Below are 14,076 nucleotides of genomic sequence, written 5' to 3'. Positions count from 1 at the left end.
TTAAGCTGTAAAAAACGTCTCGTTTTGCTGCTTGATATTGCAAATTATATGTATATATTAGAGCCACTGAACAAATCAATCTCTTCTTCCCCTCACTTGTTTTTTCCCTGTGTTGTTTTGGTCCCTCCATTTACTGGCTTCCCCATCCCATAATTTCTCCCTGCCCCTACGGAGGGAAATTCCAGACTTCACGTTTAATCGGTTTCAAGCACACTCACCTGCTTTGGCAGAGTGATGACCAGATTCAGTCCAGAGGTGTGCGATTGTGTATGTTTTCCCAAGCTGAGCTCTTTTACGCTCGTGAGCTGATGGTTGCAATTGGAGCCATTCGGCGGTATCATTATGTTACTGGATTTGGCAGCTTTACACCTCAGCACCAGTCCCTCTGAGGGAGATGCTTAAATGCTAAATATTTCTCACAGTGAGAAAAGAGACCCGACATATTAAATGAGACGATGGGTTTCAGCCATTCCAAAGTTGGACATCCTAGCATTCAGATTCCTAAAGCTTCCAGAAATATATCTGGGAAAGCAATTACTGGTAATGCTGTATAGGTTTTATTAATAACTTCAACAAATTTATTCTTTTGCTTTCGCTCATACTTAGGGTTGGGGATTTGAACAAGAGACCCTAAGTTTTCAAATTTAACTCGTAACTCATTCCGCACGTGGCTGCGAACATGAATGATGCCAAAACGTTTTTTAATATATCTATCAAGGATGTTTTTACTGTTCCTGTTTAAAAATAGAGTGAATTATAAGTTATTTTGAGTAAGTTTAGAAAAGTTGGAGCACTTTTTGAAATTAAGATGATTTGGAAAAAATGTTCTAATTATAGTGTTTCACTATGATTTTGGGGAGTCGCACCACATGACATTTTACAACCTAAACTCACATCGGCATCATAAAAAGGACAAGTGATCTGATATTTATTTAAATTGTATTTATTTTTATTTATTTAAATTGTTTCTGCATGTCGGTTCAACCACATTGACTTATTATTTAGTGGACAGAAGTTTTTCAATTAAAATATGTACATTTTTACTGAACTGTACCATTTGTCCTGTGGTGTGACAAACCAAAAATTAAGAAAAAGAAGAAGAAAAAAAAAAAATTTACAAACAGCATGAGAGAGATGTATCTTCATTGTAAGACACTATTTTCATATAGTGTTATTTATTTAATGTGAAATTATAATTAACATAATTTTTTTCCCCAAGACTTATTGGAAAATTTCAAGACAAACTTTGACAACAAGACAAACTTTGCTGTCATCCATTCAAAACTGCTGAAAATTATACCTTTTTATGGTATAATTGGTATTAGATGAGCAATATTTTTATCTCCCAATTGCAATACTCAACTGTTTTTGTAAGATATTTTAAGATAAAAACAAATCTGTGTTTCTTTTGTGGTTCTGTGGTGTCACACCATAGGACATTACGTCACACTAAAGGACAGAAATGGTAGTTATTAAAGTATTTCTATTTAATTTTGAATCTTTTCAAAATTTGTCAAAGAAGAAAGAAAATTTAATTTTGATAATCAATATCAACATGTTTTTTTCAGCCTCTTAGTCAATCAGTATATTCCTGAAACTCTTCTACCCCACACCCACACACACTGCATGTGTGGCACAGCTAAATATGATTGATATTTAAACTATATTCACTAAGATGTGAATAACTTTTTTAAGTATATGGCTACATTTTTTAGGGTACCCTTTTTTAAGGTATCAGAGTCTAATTAATTACTTTCTGCATCGTTATCTTAGGATCTCCTCCCTTCTGGTGGATCCCTGTTAATTTTCTGTCTATATTTTTGTGTCCTCTTCCACTAATTTCTCTCCTTCAATTCTTTCTGTTTCAGAAACAAAGTATCACGTTTTACAATTATTTTCCTGTCACTTTATAACAGTACAAGTTTTCTGCAAAAACATCAGAAAATAGTTTAATTAATGCAGTTATTACATTTAAGAACACTGACAATGATCAAAAAATAATAAAAAGGAGTTGGAATCTTATTTAATCATGTAAAATACTTCTTAAAGAGACCTTGTCTTCTGGTGTGACATCTTTGTTCTATGGTGTGACAGTACAGGCGTCACAACGGTGGACATTATCTGTCACACCACAGGACGTTTTAGCCTTTTGTGCCTAGTTAACCTTGCTAATAGTTAATAACCTGAACTAACCTGTCATTAGTGGTTAGCAAGACACATTTGCATAATTTTCCACGATTATGTAGCTTAAAATACAGTTTTTAATTTAAAAAATATAATTTAGGGGTGTCACACCAAAGGACAACAAAACGTAACACTTTTGTAGTGGTTCCAAATCAGTTAAATATTCAGTAACATGATCATGAATGGGGTCCTTCAACTAATTAATGTTTTCTCTGGAATTGGACGAATTAAAATCAGGATATGGTGTCACACCATATGACATGGTTTTTAGAGGAAAAATGTATCAAGAAATATATGGATGAAAAAAATGATTACCATTTACTAAAACAGACACTTGTACAATTATGCCAGGGGTATTTATTAACATTTTTATGTTTTTTTAATTTATAAAAGTTGTAATTTATTGAACCATGCTTGAGATAGTCACACCATAGGACAATTTCGGCATTTGGCTTAAAAAAAAAATTAATAATAATAATCAAATAACACTGCAGCTTTTATAACAACAGGTCCATGTAGGACAAAGAAATGTTTAATGATTCACTGCATTTATAATGACAATATTAATTATATTAATTTTTATCTTGTGGGACAATGAAAATGCTATGTCACGTCAATGCGTATATTGGAAGATATTCTGTTTTTTCCTATATTCTGTTATTCAATGTGCATTTCACTGTAATGCAAAAAAAAAGTTAAATCATCATGTCATTGGCCCAGTAGCTTTATTTCAAGTAGTATAACATTTGCATTCTACTTGGTGCTTATCAACGGGTGTGCATCCGTCACAGTGGATTCCTTCCAAATTGTCTTGACACAAATCGTTCTAGGATCTAATGAGTACCAGGGTGGAAAAAGAGTTCCCGCTTGGATCCCGGCCGCCGCCGTCACCGCAGACTGATCGCTTGTGTGACTTTGTGCGATTTGTCCGTTAAACAACTTCAAGGCCTCTCGAAAGATCTGCTCTAGCTTACTGTAGTTGCACACACATTATTTTCTCATTAGCCCAGGCTCTGCTGTATTTATGTCAACATTCTACTGTGACTAAACCTATTTTCCGACAATAAAAAGGGTAAATCTTTGTCACTTATCTTCATTCAACAACGTTACAATTATACAGACATTTGATCGTGATGTGTTGTTTTTAACCTTCTTCGAGGAGGTTCTGCAGGCCTTTCGAAACAATCAACACTGACAGGAAACATCCCGACGGGTCTTCAAAACATCCTTCTTTCTAAGCGATGCATTCAAACCCCTTCTCGCTTCACTCTGGTACTGTATTGTGTGGCGGTAACACAAGAAATCCCACCGAGTGTTTTTCAGCTCAGCGATTGTGTAAGTTTTTCCTTGTTGACGAATGTATTCCATCATTCGCTCGCTTCTTGGTAAATTGGTTGTGATGTGGTGTTGGTCAGGGGCTATTGCGAAGGTGACTGGCGTCAAAACAGCATCTTTCAGCAGGTTCAAGAGACAAAGAGATGTTTTTGCAGTCTTTCATTAACACTTCATCATTCACTACACTCCGTGGTTACTTGACAGATGAAGCGCAACATGTCAACAGCAGGTTAACGCACTCGCACAAACAGGCTGGCGCCGTACGCACAAACATGTATTTGCAAGCGACCACAAACATGTCGGCACTGAATGATGGATATGAACACACTATTTAGTCCCTTCTCAAATCAAAGAGCCTTATATCTCTCACACACACACAATACTTGGGCCGGTCCAAGGCCTGAGGAGGGAAGTCTGTATGTCATTTGCTTGCTGGATCAGTTCGGCCAATAAACTGGCTTGCAGCTTTGATTCTTCACGGGCACGTGAGAGGGGAATGAGAGAAATAGTCCAGCCACGTGCTGCTGTCTGGCTCTGCGTCTCACTCCCTGCTCCGGCACAGTAACTCTGCTTAATATCAGACACTGAAAATATGTACATTTTTTCATGCCTTTCCTTGTTTTTTCTTTTCTTCCTTTTTTGGCTAGACGTCTCGACCGACAATCTCTTCATATGCTCATTTTGTTTGTCTGTCTGTCCGTCCAAACACTCCATATAACTTTTAAAAAACAGCTATATGTTGGAACCATTTCAAGAGATAGTACATATATAAATATAAGAAAATACAGTTTCATTCTGCAGTTAGATTGTTTATGTGACAAAAATATGACTTTGTTCATTATAAGAAACTAGCTTGACAGCATTAAACTGAAATGAATCGAAAACAATGACAAGCAGCTGTACTAAAATGGTCTTTAAAAAAGAATTGGGCAGGGGTTTAGATTAATCTGTGAATTGTTTGTTTCAACAGTGAATCTACAGTATGAACCATATGAACGAACCAAATCGCATCAAGTCCAATTTGTTGCTCTCTCTCGCTACATTTGAAAGAGACAGAGAGAAATTAGTGCTTGTTTGGTTCAGCTCAAAAAAAAAGTGAATGAAAATCATGCTTGTTGAACAAGCTTGTTGCTACTAAAACCAGACAATTTTTTTCATTTTTCTGTCATCCGTCTAAATCGGGTCTTTAAATATCATATCCATCTATCCTAAATCAGCCTCTTCAAGAGGTTAGATAAACGTTTCTTCAAACTAGAAGATGCAAAGGTTCAAATGAATCTGTGAATCGTTTATTCAAAAGAATTATGAACCATGTGAATGAACCGATTCACTTGAGATCTATCTATATATCTATCTATCTGTGAGTCAGGGGCGTTTCCTCCGAGGAGGCAAGGCAGGCAGTGTCTCCTCAAAATTGGATGAGAAAATCGATATTACAAAAACAAAACAACGAAAATATGACTAAATTAAAACATTAAAAATCTAAAAGTCACTCGTTTTTATGAAGCAAGACTATCCAACAGTGACACCCGCAGGTAAAGTTACAGCGGAGGCTTGCCTCCCCTTCAGTCCATTGACATTAGGCTCATTTGAGATGCGCCTTGCCTCGCCTGAAATGTAGGCAAGAGTAGGCGGCTGCAGTGAGGGGAGGAGTGAAATAAGTGCAGTCAAGACAGACAGTTCTGACCTCTTTAAGTAGAACAGATACCTAAGAGATCAAAGGCGGATATCGCATTATCACACTCTCCTGCTGTGTTGCTGATAAACATGATATAATTTCAGTTCTGTTGTTTTTATATGAAAATAAATATGATGAACAAGACACTCAAAGTGCTTGCTATTTAATTCCATACGAAAGGCGTATTTATCATCCATTTTTACTTTAATGCAAACGTGTATTTTAGATTTTTATAGAAATATGACAACAATCACATATCTCATGCAGAGATCGCACTGGCATAGTGTTTGGGAATATTCATGGATAATTCAAACACATAACCATATGATACTAGATTAAAAAATAAAACATTAAAAAAAGAACGACAACATCACGGTTGTCTGAACCAATGAGCTTTAAGCTGTGTCGTTTCCCATCATGCTTTTGGTCAGCGCAGTCGGTGGAGAGCTACTGCGCCTGACTGCTCAATCCGACACAGCCACCTCGCCATCGCGAGAGTTTTTTGGCACACGTCAGCATGACATCAGAGCAAGGCGGACATAACTCGGACACAGTTCTTACCAGCATGCATCTCTCGGTGATCGGTTCTGCGGAGATTTTGCTCATCTCAGATGAGCCTATATATATATTTGTGCCTTTTGATGTCAAAATAGGAATACAAACAATTTTTATGGAATATGGTCATTAAGACACCTTTTATTTAAACAACAGGTCTACATAATATTCACATATGCTGTTCATAAGGGACATATTGTATTAGCTCTACAGTTACAGCATGAAATATTATGTAAACCTATTTCTATTAACATTTTTACATATCTTTTTTTAATCTCACAATTCTGACTTTTTTTCTCACAAATGCAAGTTTATATCTCCTAATTCAGACTTTCCAACTCAATTTAACAAAACTAGTGAGTTGTTAATTCTGAGGGGAAAAAAGCCAGAAGTGTGGGATATAAACTCTGAGCCGAAGGGAAAAGAGTGAATGACAAGTTGTTTTTCCTCTAGAGTTGTGGGATATAATCTCACAATTGCGAAAATAAAGTCAGAATTTTGAAATATAAAATCAAACCTTTTTTTTTTATTTTTTTTTATTCCATGGCTCCATAGACTGGCAACTGAACCACCCAAAACATCATCTCTGTTTCGGATCTGTAAGACTATCCCACTGTCTAATGTCAATTTTGTTGAATAACAGTGCTTATCACTGGGTGACAAGCTCTTGTAATATTTGAATAACATTTTGAAAATGACATCTAATCAATGTAGTCTATATTCGTAGTAATAATCTAAGTATTTTGTACCGTATCTGTGTAATTCTCTAGCCGTAAAGGCTATCTCTCCCGCGTTTTCTGCATCCATGCTGTGCGCTCATCCTGAATGTTTACAAACAGATATTGGTCTATATAATTGGTCCGTGATTTTTCAGGAGGGTCGTTGAAACAAATGGGGGAAAGTCACATGAGAGGAGGCATATAATAGACCAATTTTGAGTAGACGTAGCTGCGTGCGCATAGTGGTTGCAGAAAAACACCGGTAACCAGTGGAGGTAAACATGTAAAATCCATGGAATAAGAGGGAAAAAAATATCTTTGCGCCTTTTGATGTCAAAATAGGAATGCAAATAATTTTTATAGAATATTGTAGTCAAAGACGCCATTTGAAGCTAAACGCAGACGTTTAAACCAGGGGTGTAAAACTCAGTTCCTGGAGGGCCGCAGCCCTGCAGAGATTTGTTCCAACCTTGCTCCAACACACATACTATGCAGTTTTCAATTAAGCCTAAAGGACTTGATTAGTTGGATCAGGTGTGTTTAATTAGGGTTGCATCTAAACTCCGCAGGGCTGTGGCCCTCCAGGACCAGAGTTGCAAGCAGCGATGAATGGGCCCTCGCACCCGGGCTCACCGCCGATCGGTGGCGAATGGTGGGCACTATGCTTTTCACATAGTAAATTTAGGAGGAATATGTCAAAGTCATTTATATGTGCCAAACTTCCTGCTGCCAGTTGGTGGCGCTATGTCTATAACTGAATATTGGCATGTAGATGTGTTCAGGCCAGCACTTTTGTCAAATATATGAAGTTTGGTGCAGATTGAACACAGTATGCTTGAGTTAGTGTAAGACAAGTCATTTCCTGTTGCCAGCTGGTGGCGCTATAATTGTAATGGAATATTGGCCTTTAGATGTGTTCAGGCCAGGACTCTTATCGAACATATGAAGTTTGGGGCAGATCGGACATTGTATAGCTGAGTTACAACAACTTCCTGTTTCATGGCATTAATAGCATGTATTAGCACTTAGAAAGTGTTTCTAGCATGTTTAGCACAATATGGCATATTTTGCTGTGCTTTTAATAGACCATCACAGTGTTAAACATGTCACTTCCGGTTGCCAGCAGGTGGCGCTATGACTTTAACTGAATATGAGCATGTAGATATCTTCAGGCCAGGACTCTTATCAAACGTGAAGTTTGGGGCAGATTGAACATTGTTTGCAGGAATTGCAACAACTTCCTGTTTCGTGGCTTTAACAATATGCTTTAGCAATTGGTAAGTGTTGCTAGCATGTTTGAGTATGTTTTTAGCAAGTTTAGCACTCAGTGGCTTATTTTAGTGTGTTGCTAATAGTGTATCACAGTGTTAAACGTCACTTCCTGTAGACAGTAGGTGGCGCTATGACTATAACTGAATATTGTTACGTAAATGTGTTCAGACCAGGACTCTTATCAAACCTGTTAAGTTTGGGGCAGATTGGACATTGCATGCCTGAGTTACAGTAGCTTCCTGTTTCATTGCATTAATAACATGCTTTAGCACTTAGCTAAGTGTTGCTAACATGTTTTAGCATGTTTCTAGCATGTTGCTACCTTATTTACCACTCGTTGATACTTTTTAAAATGTTGCTATGCATCCATAACAGTATTAAGCATGTGACTTCCTGTTGCCAGCAGGTGGCGCTATGACTATAACTGAATATGGGCATGGGCATGTGTTCAGGCCAGGACTCTTATCAAACATGTTAAGTTTGGGGCAGATTGGATATTGTATGCCTGAGTTACAGTAACTTCCTATTTCATTGTATTATTAACATGCTTTAGCATATTAGCTAAGCGTTGCTAGCATGCTTTACTATGTTTGTAGCATGTTCAATATTAAGCTTGTGGCAGATTGGACATTGTATGCATGAGTTACAGCAATTTTTCTTTGTATAAATATCATGCTTTAGCTCTTAGCTAAGTGTCGCTAGCATGTTTTAACATGATTGTAACATGATGCTAGCCTATTTAAAACTTGCTAACGCTTTTTAATATGTTGCTAGGAGTCAGTAACACCGTTAAACATGTGACTTCCTGTTGCCAGCAGGTGGCGCTATGACTATAACTGAATATGGGCATGGGCATGTGTTCAGGCCAGGACTCTCATCAAACATGTGAAGTTTGGGGCAGATTGGACATTGTTTACATGAATTACAACAACTTCCTGTTTTATGTCTTTAACACCATGCTTTAGCACTATGTAAGTGTTGCTAGCATGTTTGAATGTGTTTTTAACTAGTTTAGCACTCAGTGGCTTTTTAGTGTGTTGATAATAGTGTATCACAGTGTTAAACATGTCACTTCCTGTTAACAGTAGGTGGCGCTATGACTATAACTGAATATTGGCACGTAAAAGTGTTCAGGCCAGGACTCTTATCAAACATGTTAAGTTTGGGTCAGATTGCACATTGTATGCCTGAGTTACAGTAACTTCCTGTTTCATTGCATTAATAACATGCTTTAGCACTTAGCTAAGTGTCGCTAACATGTTATAGCATGTTTGTAGCATGTTGCTACCCTATTTAACACTTGTTGATATTTTTAAAATGTTGCTAGGCATCCACAACAGTATTAAACATGTGACTTCCTGTTGCCAGCAGGTGGCGCTATGACTATAACTGAATATGGGCATGGACATGTGTTCAGATCAGGGCTCTTATCAAACATGTTCAGTTTGGGGTAGATTGGACATTGTATGCCTGAGTTAGAGTAACTTCCTGTTTCATTGTATTATTAGCATGCTTTAGCATATTAGCTAAGTGTTGCTAGCATGCTTTACTATGTTCGTAGCATGTTGAATATTAAATTTGGGTCAGATTGGACATTGTGTGCATGAGTTACAGCAATTTTTTTTTTCTTTGTATTAATAGCATGCATTAGCTCTTAGCTAAGTGTTGCTAGCATGTTGTAGCATGATTGTAGCATGTTGCTAGCCTATTTAAAACTTGCTAATGCTTTTTAATATGTTGCTAGGAGTCCGTAACAGTGTTAAACATGTCACTTCCTGTTGTCAGCTGGTGGCGCTATGACTATAACTGAATATGGGCACTGACATGTGTTCAGGATCGGACTCTTATCACACCTGTGAAGTTTGAGGCAGATCGGACATTGTTTGCCTGAGTTACAGCCACTTCCTTTTTCATGGCGACACGTCAAATTTTGTCAGGCCGCCACGGACACGCCCCTCGACGAAAACTCAAAAGCTTCGCAATTTAACATCGCAAGGGCCTTATGATAACACTCAGCAAATTTGAAGATGATCGGATAAAAACTGTAGGAGGAGTTCGTTAAAGTACGAGGCCTGAAAATGGCAAAAACTGCACAAAAATCGTACAGGAAATTCAATATAACGGACTTCCTGTTGGGTTTAGGATGTTGTACCAGGAGACTTTTTTGTAGGTACTGGTGTGCTACACCTGTGTACCGAGTTTCGTACATGTACGTGAAACGCAGCTCGAGGCGCACTCCGTTGAAATTTTATAGGTGGCGCTATCGAGCCATTTTGCCACACCCACTTCTGAAAACCATATCAGATGTAAATTTTCGCCAAGACTGATGCGTGTGCAAAGTTTCATGAGTTTTCGAGCATGTTTAGGCCCTCAAAAAGACTTTTTACTTTGGAGAAGAAGAAGAAGAAGAAGAAGAAGAAGAAGTGCTCGGGCCCTAATAAACAGAGCAATTCCAATAGGGTCCTCGCACTGCAGTGCTCAGGCCCTAAATATACCTTTTTTATTCTTTTATTCCATGGCTCCATAGAGATTATGATTGGATATGATTCCTTTAATAAATCCCGCCTCTTGTTTTTGTGCGAGCTCTCGGTCTGAATGAAGAAAATGATGGCTAACTAATCGTAAAGTAAGTAAACAACTCTCCCGCTTAGATATCACTGCTTTGTGTCACGTCAAAAGGAAACATGAAATGGCTTGAAAACGTGATGACTGTGTCAGTGTTTAGTAAACGTTCAGCTTGATTAAATGAAAGATCTTCTTGGCTGTTACAGTGTTTACAGGGCTTTTATAACGACGACCTGAAAATAACTGGACTATTAAAAAGAACAGCTGAACATAAGTTCACAAATAAAACACAGAGTGTCTATTTATAAGTGCCCGTCTTGTTGGCAGGGGGTATTTACAGTAACTTTGCCCACCAATGTGTGATTACAAAGCATTACAAAAGATTATCGTCTCATAACAGCTCTAGTGGCAGAGATGGTAAAGTATGTGTTGAAGACGTTTTTGACGCGATCGACAGGGGTTCGAATATGCCTTTTGCCGAACTTTTTTCTTCTACTTTTCCCAATCAGATATCACGTAGTTGTTATTATTATTGCATATTGTTTTATAATGTACAACAATACTGAGGTGCAGATAGTTGCCACTATTTGCAATGAATAGTATAAATAGCAGAAAGTCCTGCTAGGTGTAAATAGAATCTATGGTTATTTGCACTTAGTGTAAACATTAAGTGTACATACATATATAAGTAACTCCTTATTTTAAAACACCACTGCTATCTATCTATCTATCTATCTATCTGTCATCTGTCATCTGTCTGTCTATTTACCTCTCTGTTCCTTGCGTGCCAAAATACTAAGCAACTGTACTTGGAGGTAATTGCTTCCATACAATGAAAACACCTGGATGAAGTAACTGCTCCCCAAAACGGCCCGAGTGGAGACGCGTCTCTCAGTAACTGCTCTTAAACACGGATAAACAAACAATCAGGCACCCAGTCATTATCTTACGGGCAAATGTGGACTGAGGTTTCTGTGCTTTTGTTGTACTTAAAGCGCCCAGCATGTGAAAATTAGTGTGGAGTAACTAATTACTCGGTTTGGCTGTGCCATGAATGTCCCTCAGTGTGTAAACTGTGTAAATACAGAGCCTCGTAGTGGTAGGAATGGTTTAATGCATATTTGTTGGAAATTCATGAATATAAATAAATGATGTACATAATTAATCAAATTTATTGCATACGTATTGGCAGTTTTGTAAGCACAGTGTAATTTAAAGTTCCAGTGATAAAAGGTTAAGCACTTTTTCCAACCGCTGTTTTACTTTTGTTTATAAACTTTGCCCCAGTGAAAACACGTTTGCACAAATCCACCTTTTAAAACCAGGCTCTTTAAGAAAATTCCAGAAAGTTGTGGAAAAAGCTCCGCTCCACTTATGGTTTGCAGTGATGGCTAAATCAACTTAACGGATGGGTTGCAGTCTCAGCAGAGGAAAGCAGGATGGAGAGGATGCGAGAGCGATACATCATTCACCTGTGCATTAAAAATCGTCTTTCAGCACCAAATGCCGTCACCATTCCGAATAGGCTTTCCCAAACTTTCCAGAGACTCCCACTGAGCTCAATCCATCACGCATCAATCTCCACATACATGAAGAATGCTGAAGAGTGTCTGTCGGGGTTAATCAACGCATGGGATGCGCACTGCAAACACATCAGTCCACACCTGAGCAAAGTGACTATGGATCAATCACACATGCAGCCAGGTTTTGATTGCTGGCCTGAAAAAAGCAGGTCTTGCCTCAAGGATTTCACTGTATCATCAGCTGTGCAAACTCAGCATTCATGACCTTAACTTCTGCAAGGCGAGATTCAGACATGTGCACAATGCACATCAATCAACAAGCGAGAAGCCAAAACATCTCCAAGTTTTACAAATAAACAGCCGAGGGAATGTGGTTACTAATCCTAGCGCTAAGCGTGTGATGAGTCAGCTTCGCATTACACCCCACGACATTTTCACGCCACATAAATGAATGATTCACCCCGTCCAGTTGCTGTGGTGACTATTCCTCTTTCCCACACACCGATTTAATGTCACTGTCCGCTTTTAGCGGTGCGTGATTTGAAACGCAGCCACTTCTTAGCCACTCCCGGCTTGTGTTGTGCATGCGTTTCCATGGCTCTGCCGTAATGGTTCACAGGGGGAGTTGGTTCTTGGATGGGGGCTAACTGTAAACGTGTTGTGGTTTTGGAGGTCCAGGCAACATTTCTTGCATTTCATCCACTGGAGGCAATTGTCGGCGGGGCCAGCATTGAGTGAGGGCTCAGATCAGCAACATAAGGCCTGCCATTTTTCCAGAATCACGCAACAGCTGAGTTACTTAAGGTTTTCATGAAGGATGAGGACAGAGAGTTGGCTCATGAGATATCCCAAGGAAGCTGCCTCATCGTTTCCACATAACAGTGGCTCTCCTCTTGAGAAGCGGGAGATTCCCTCTTTCTCTTTTTCTCCATCTGTAGGGGCTGAGCTCAAGGAGACGCACATCACAGGCATTGCACATCCAAAGGTTAAGTCACTTGTTCCATGGCGGAGGCCTAGTACTGTCATGAGCATTTGTTTTATTGATGCCACTTGCTGAGTGTCTTCTGGACAACGTTTGAAAAAAGTTGGCAGAGTGAGAGAAGAAGAGAAATGGGAGATAGATGGGAGATAGAAAAGGTGTCTGAGGACACCTTTTTTTGCTCCTTGACCTTTACTTTCCAGTTCATCTCAGGAACAGGAGTAACTGGAGCATTCGAGGGAAGTTCTGAAATTACTTTTTCCAGAGTCATGGTCAAACCACTGTTGCATAACCTTGGCTTGGTGAGATGACACTGTGAACCAGGTTGCGTTTAGGATGCATCATCATGCATCACACTTCCCAAAATGTAATTGGCTGAGTAATCAAGGGGACCTTCCTGACAGGGGAAATCCCTGTACTTTTGGGGGATTCCATCTTAAACAAGTTACCCAAGTTTCTTCAGTCAAACTGCCCTGGATTAAGTGTAGTCAAAGTTGTGTTAGCTCAGAGGTGTCAAACCTTGTTCCTAAAAGGCCAGTTTTGTGAGTTCAATTCTAAACCTGAGCAAACACACCTCAATCAGTTAATCAAGGACTTCAGGATTACTTGACAAACACAGTAAGGTGTGTTGGAACCGGCTGTGACTAAACTCATACACTTTTTCCAGTTCAGAGCCAGTGCTATTGCCGGTTTGGACTGTTGAGCCTTCTAAGAACCGGTTTGCCTTTCCACCTGCTAGTGACCACAGAGCCAGGACTTATGTCACTGAATAGGTCTCATCTTTTCCAGCAAGGCTAGCGTGGCAGTGCCAGACATACCAGGCTTGCTCGAGATGCATTGCCGTAGAACGACCGGCACATGACACCAAAGAACTGCGAGAGCGATTGGAAAGCAGACGTCTCTTTAAGCTTTTGAATTGCTTTCTCAAAACTTCAAAGTTACACACCGACCAGTCCGCAAAGTGCCGACACATCCCAAACAAGGCTAATATCAACAATGGCAGACACTGCGAGCAATATTTTGGTGCTACTTATGAACCACTTTTTCTGAGCTGCTGAACCGACACAGAACCGATTTGAAACTAGGCTCTGAACCAGCACTCAAACTGCCTTGGTGGAAAAGGGGTATCAGTGGCCCTCTTGGAGGAGGGTTTGACACCCCTGCTAAAGACAAAAGCTAAATAGGCTATTTGTTTTTATAATATCTGGGAACAATGTAGGTTTAAACTTGCAAGCAAAAAACTTGGCAGCAAATTATGCCCAAGAA

The sequence above is a fragment of the Labeo rohita genome, chromosome 22 (genome assembly GCF_022985175.1).
Source record: "Labeo rohita strain BAU-BD-2019 chromosome 22, IGBB_LRoh.1.0, whole genome shotgun sequence".
Classification (NCBI taxonomy): Eukaryota; Metazoa; Chordata; class Actinopteri; order Cypriniformes; family Cyprinidae; genus Labeo; species Labeo rohita.
The sequence above is the reverse complement of the archived record's forward strand: the minus strand, read 5'-3'. Positions refer to the sequence as shown.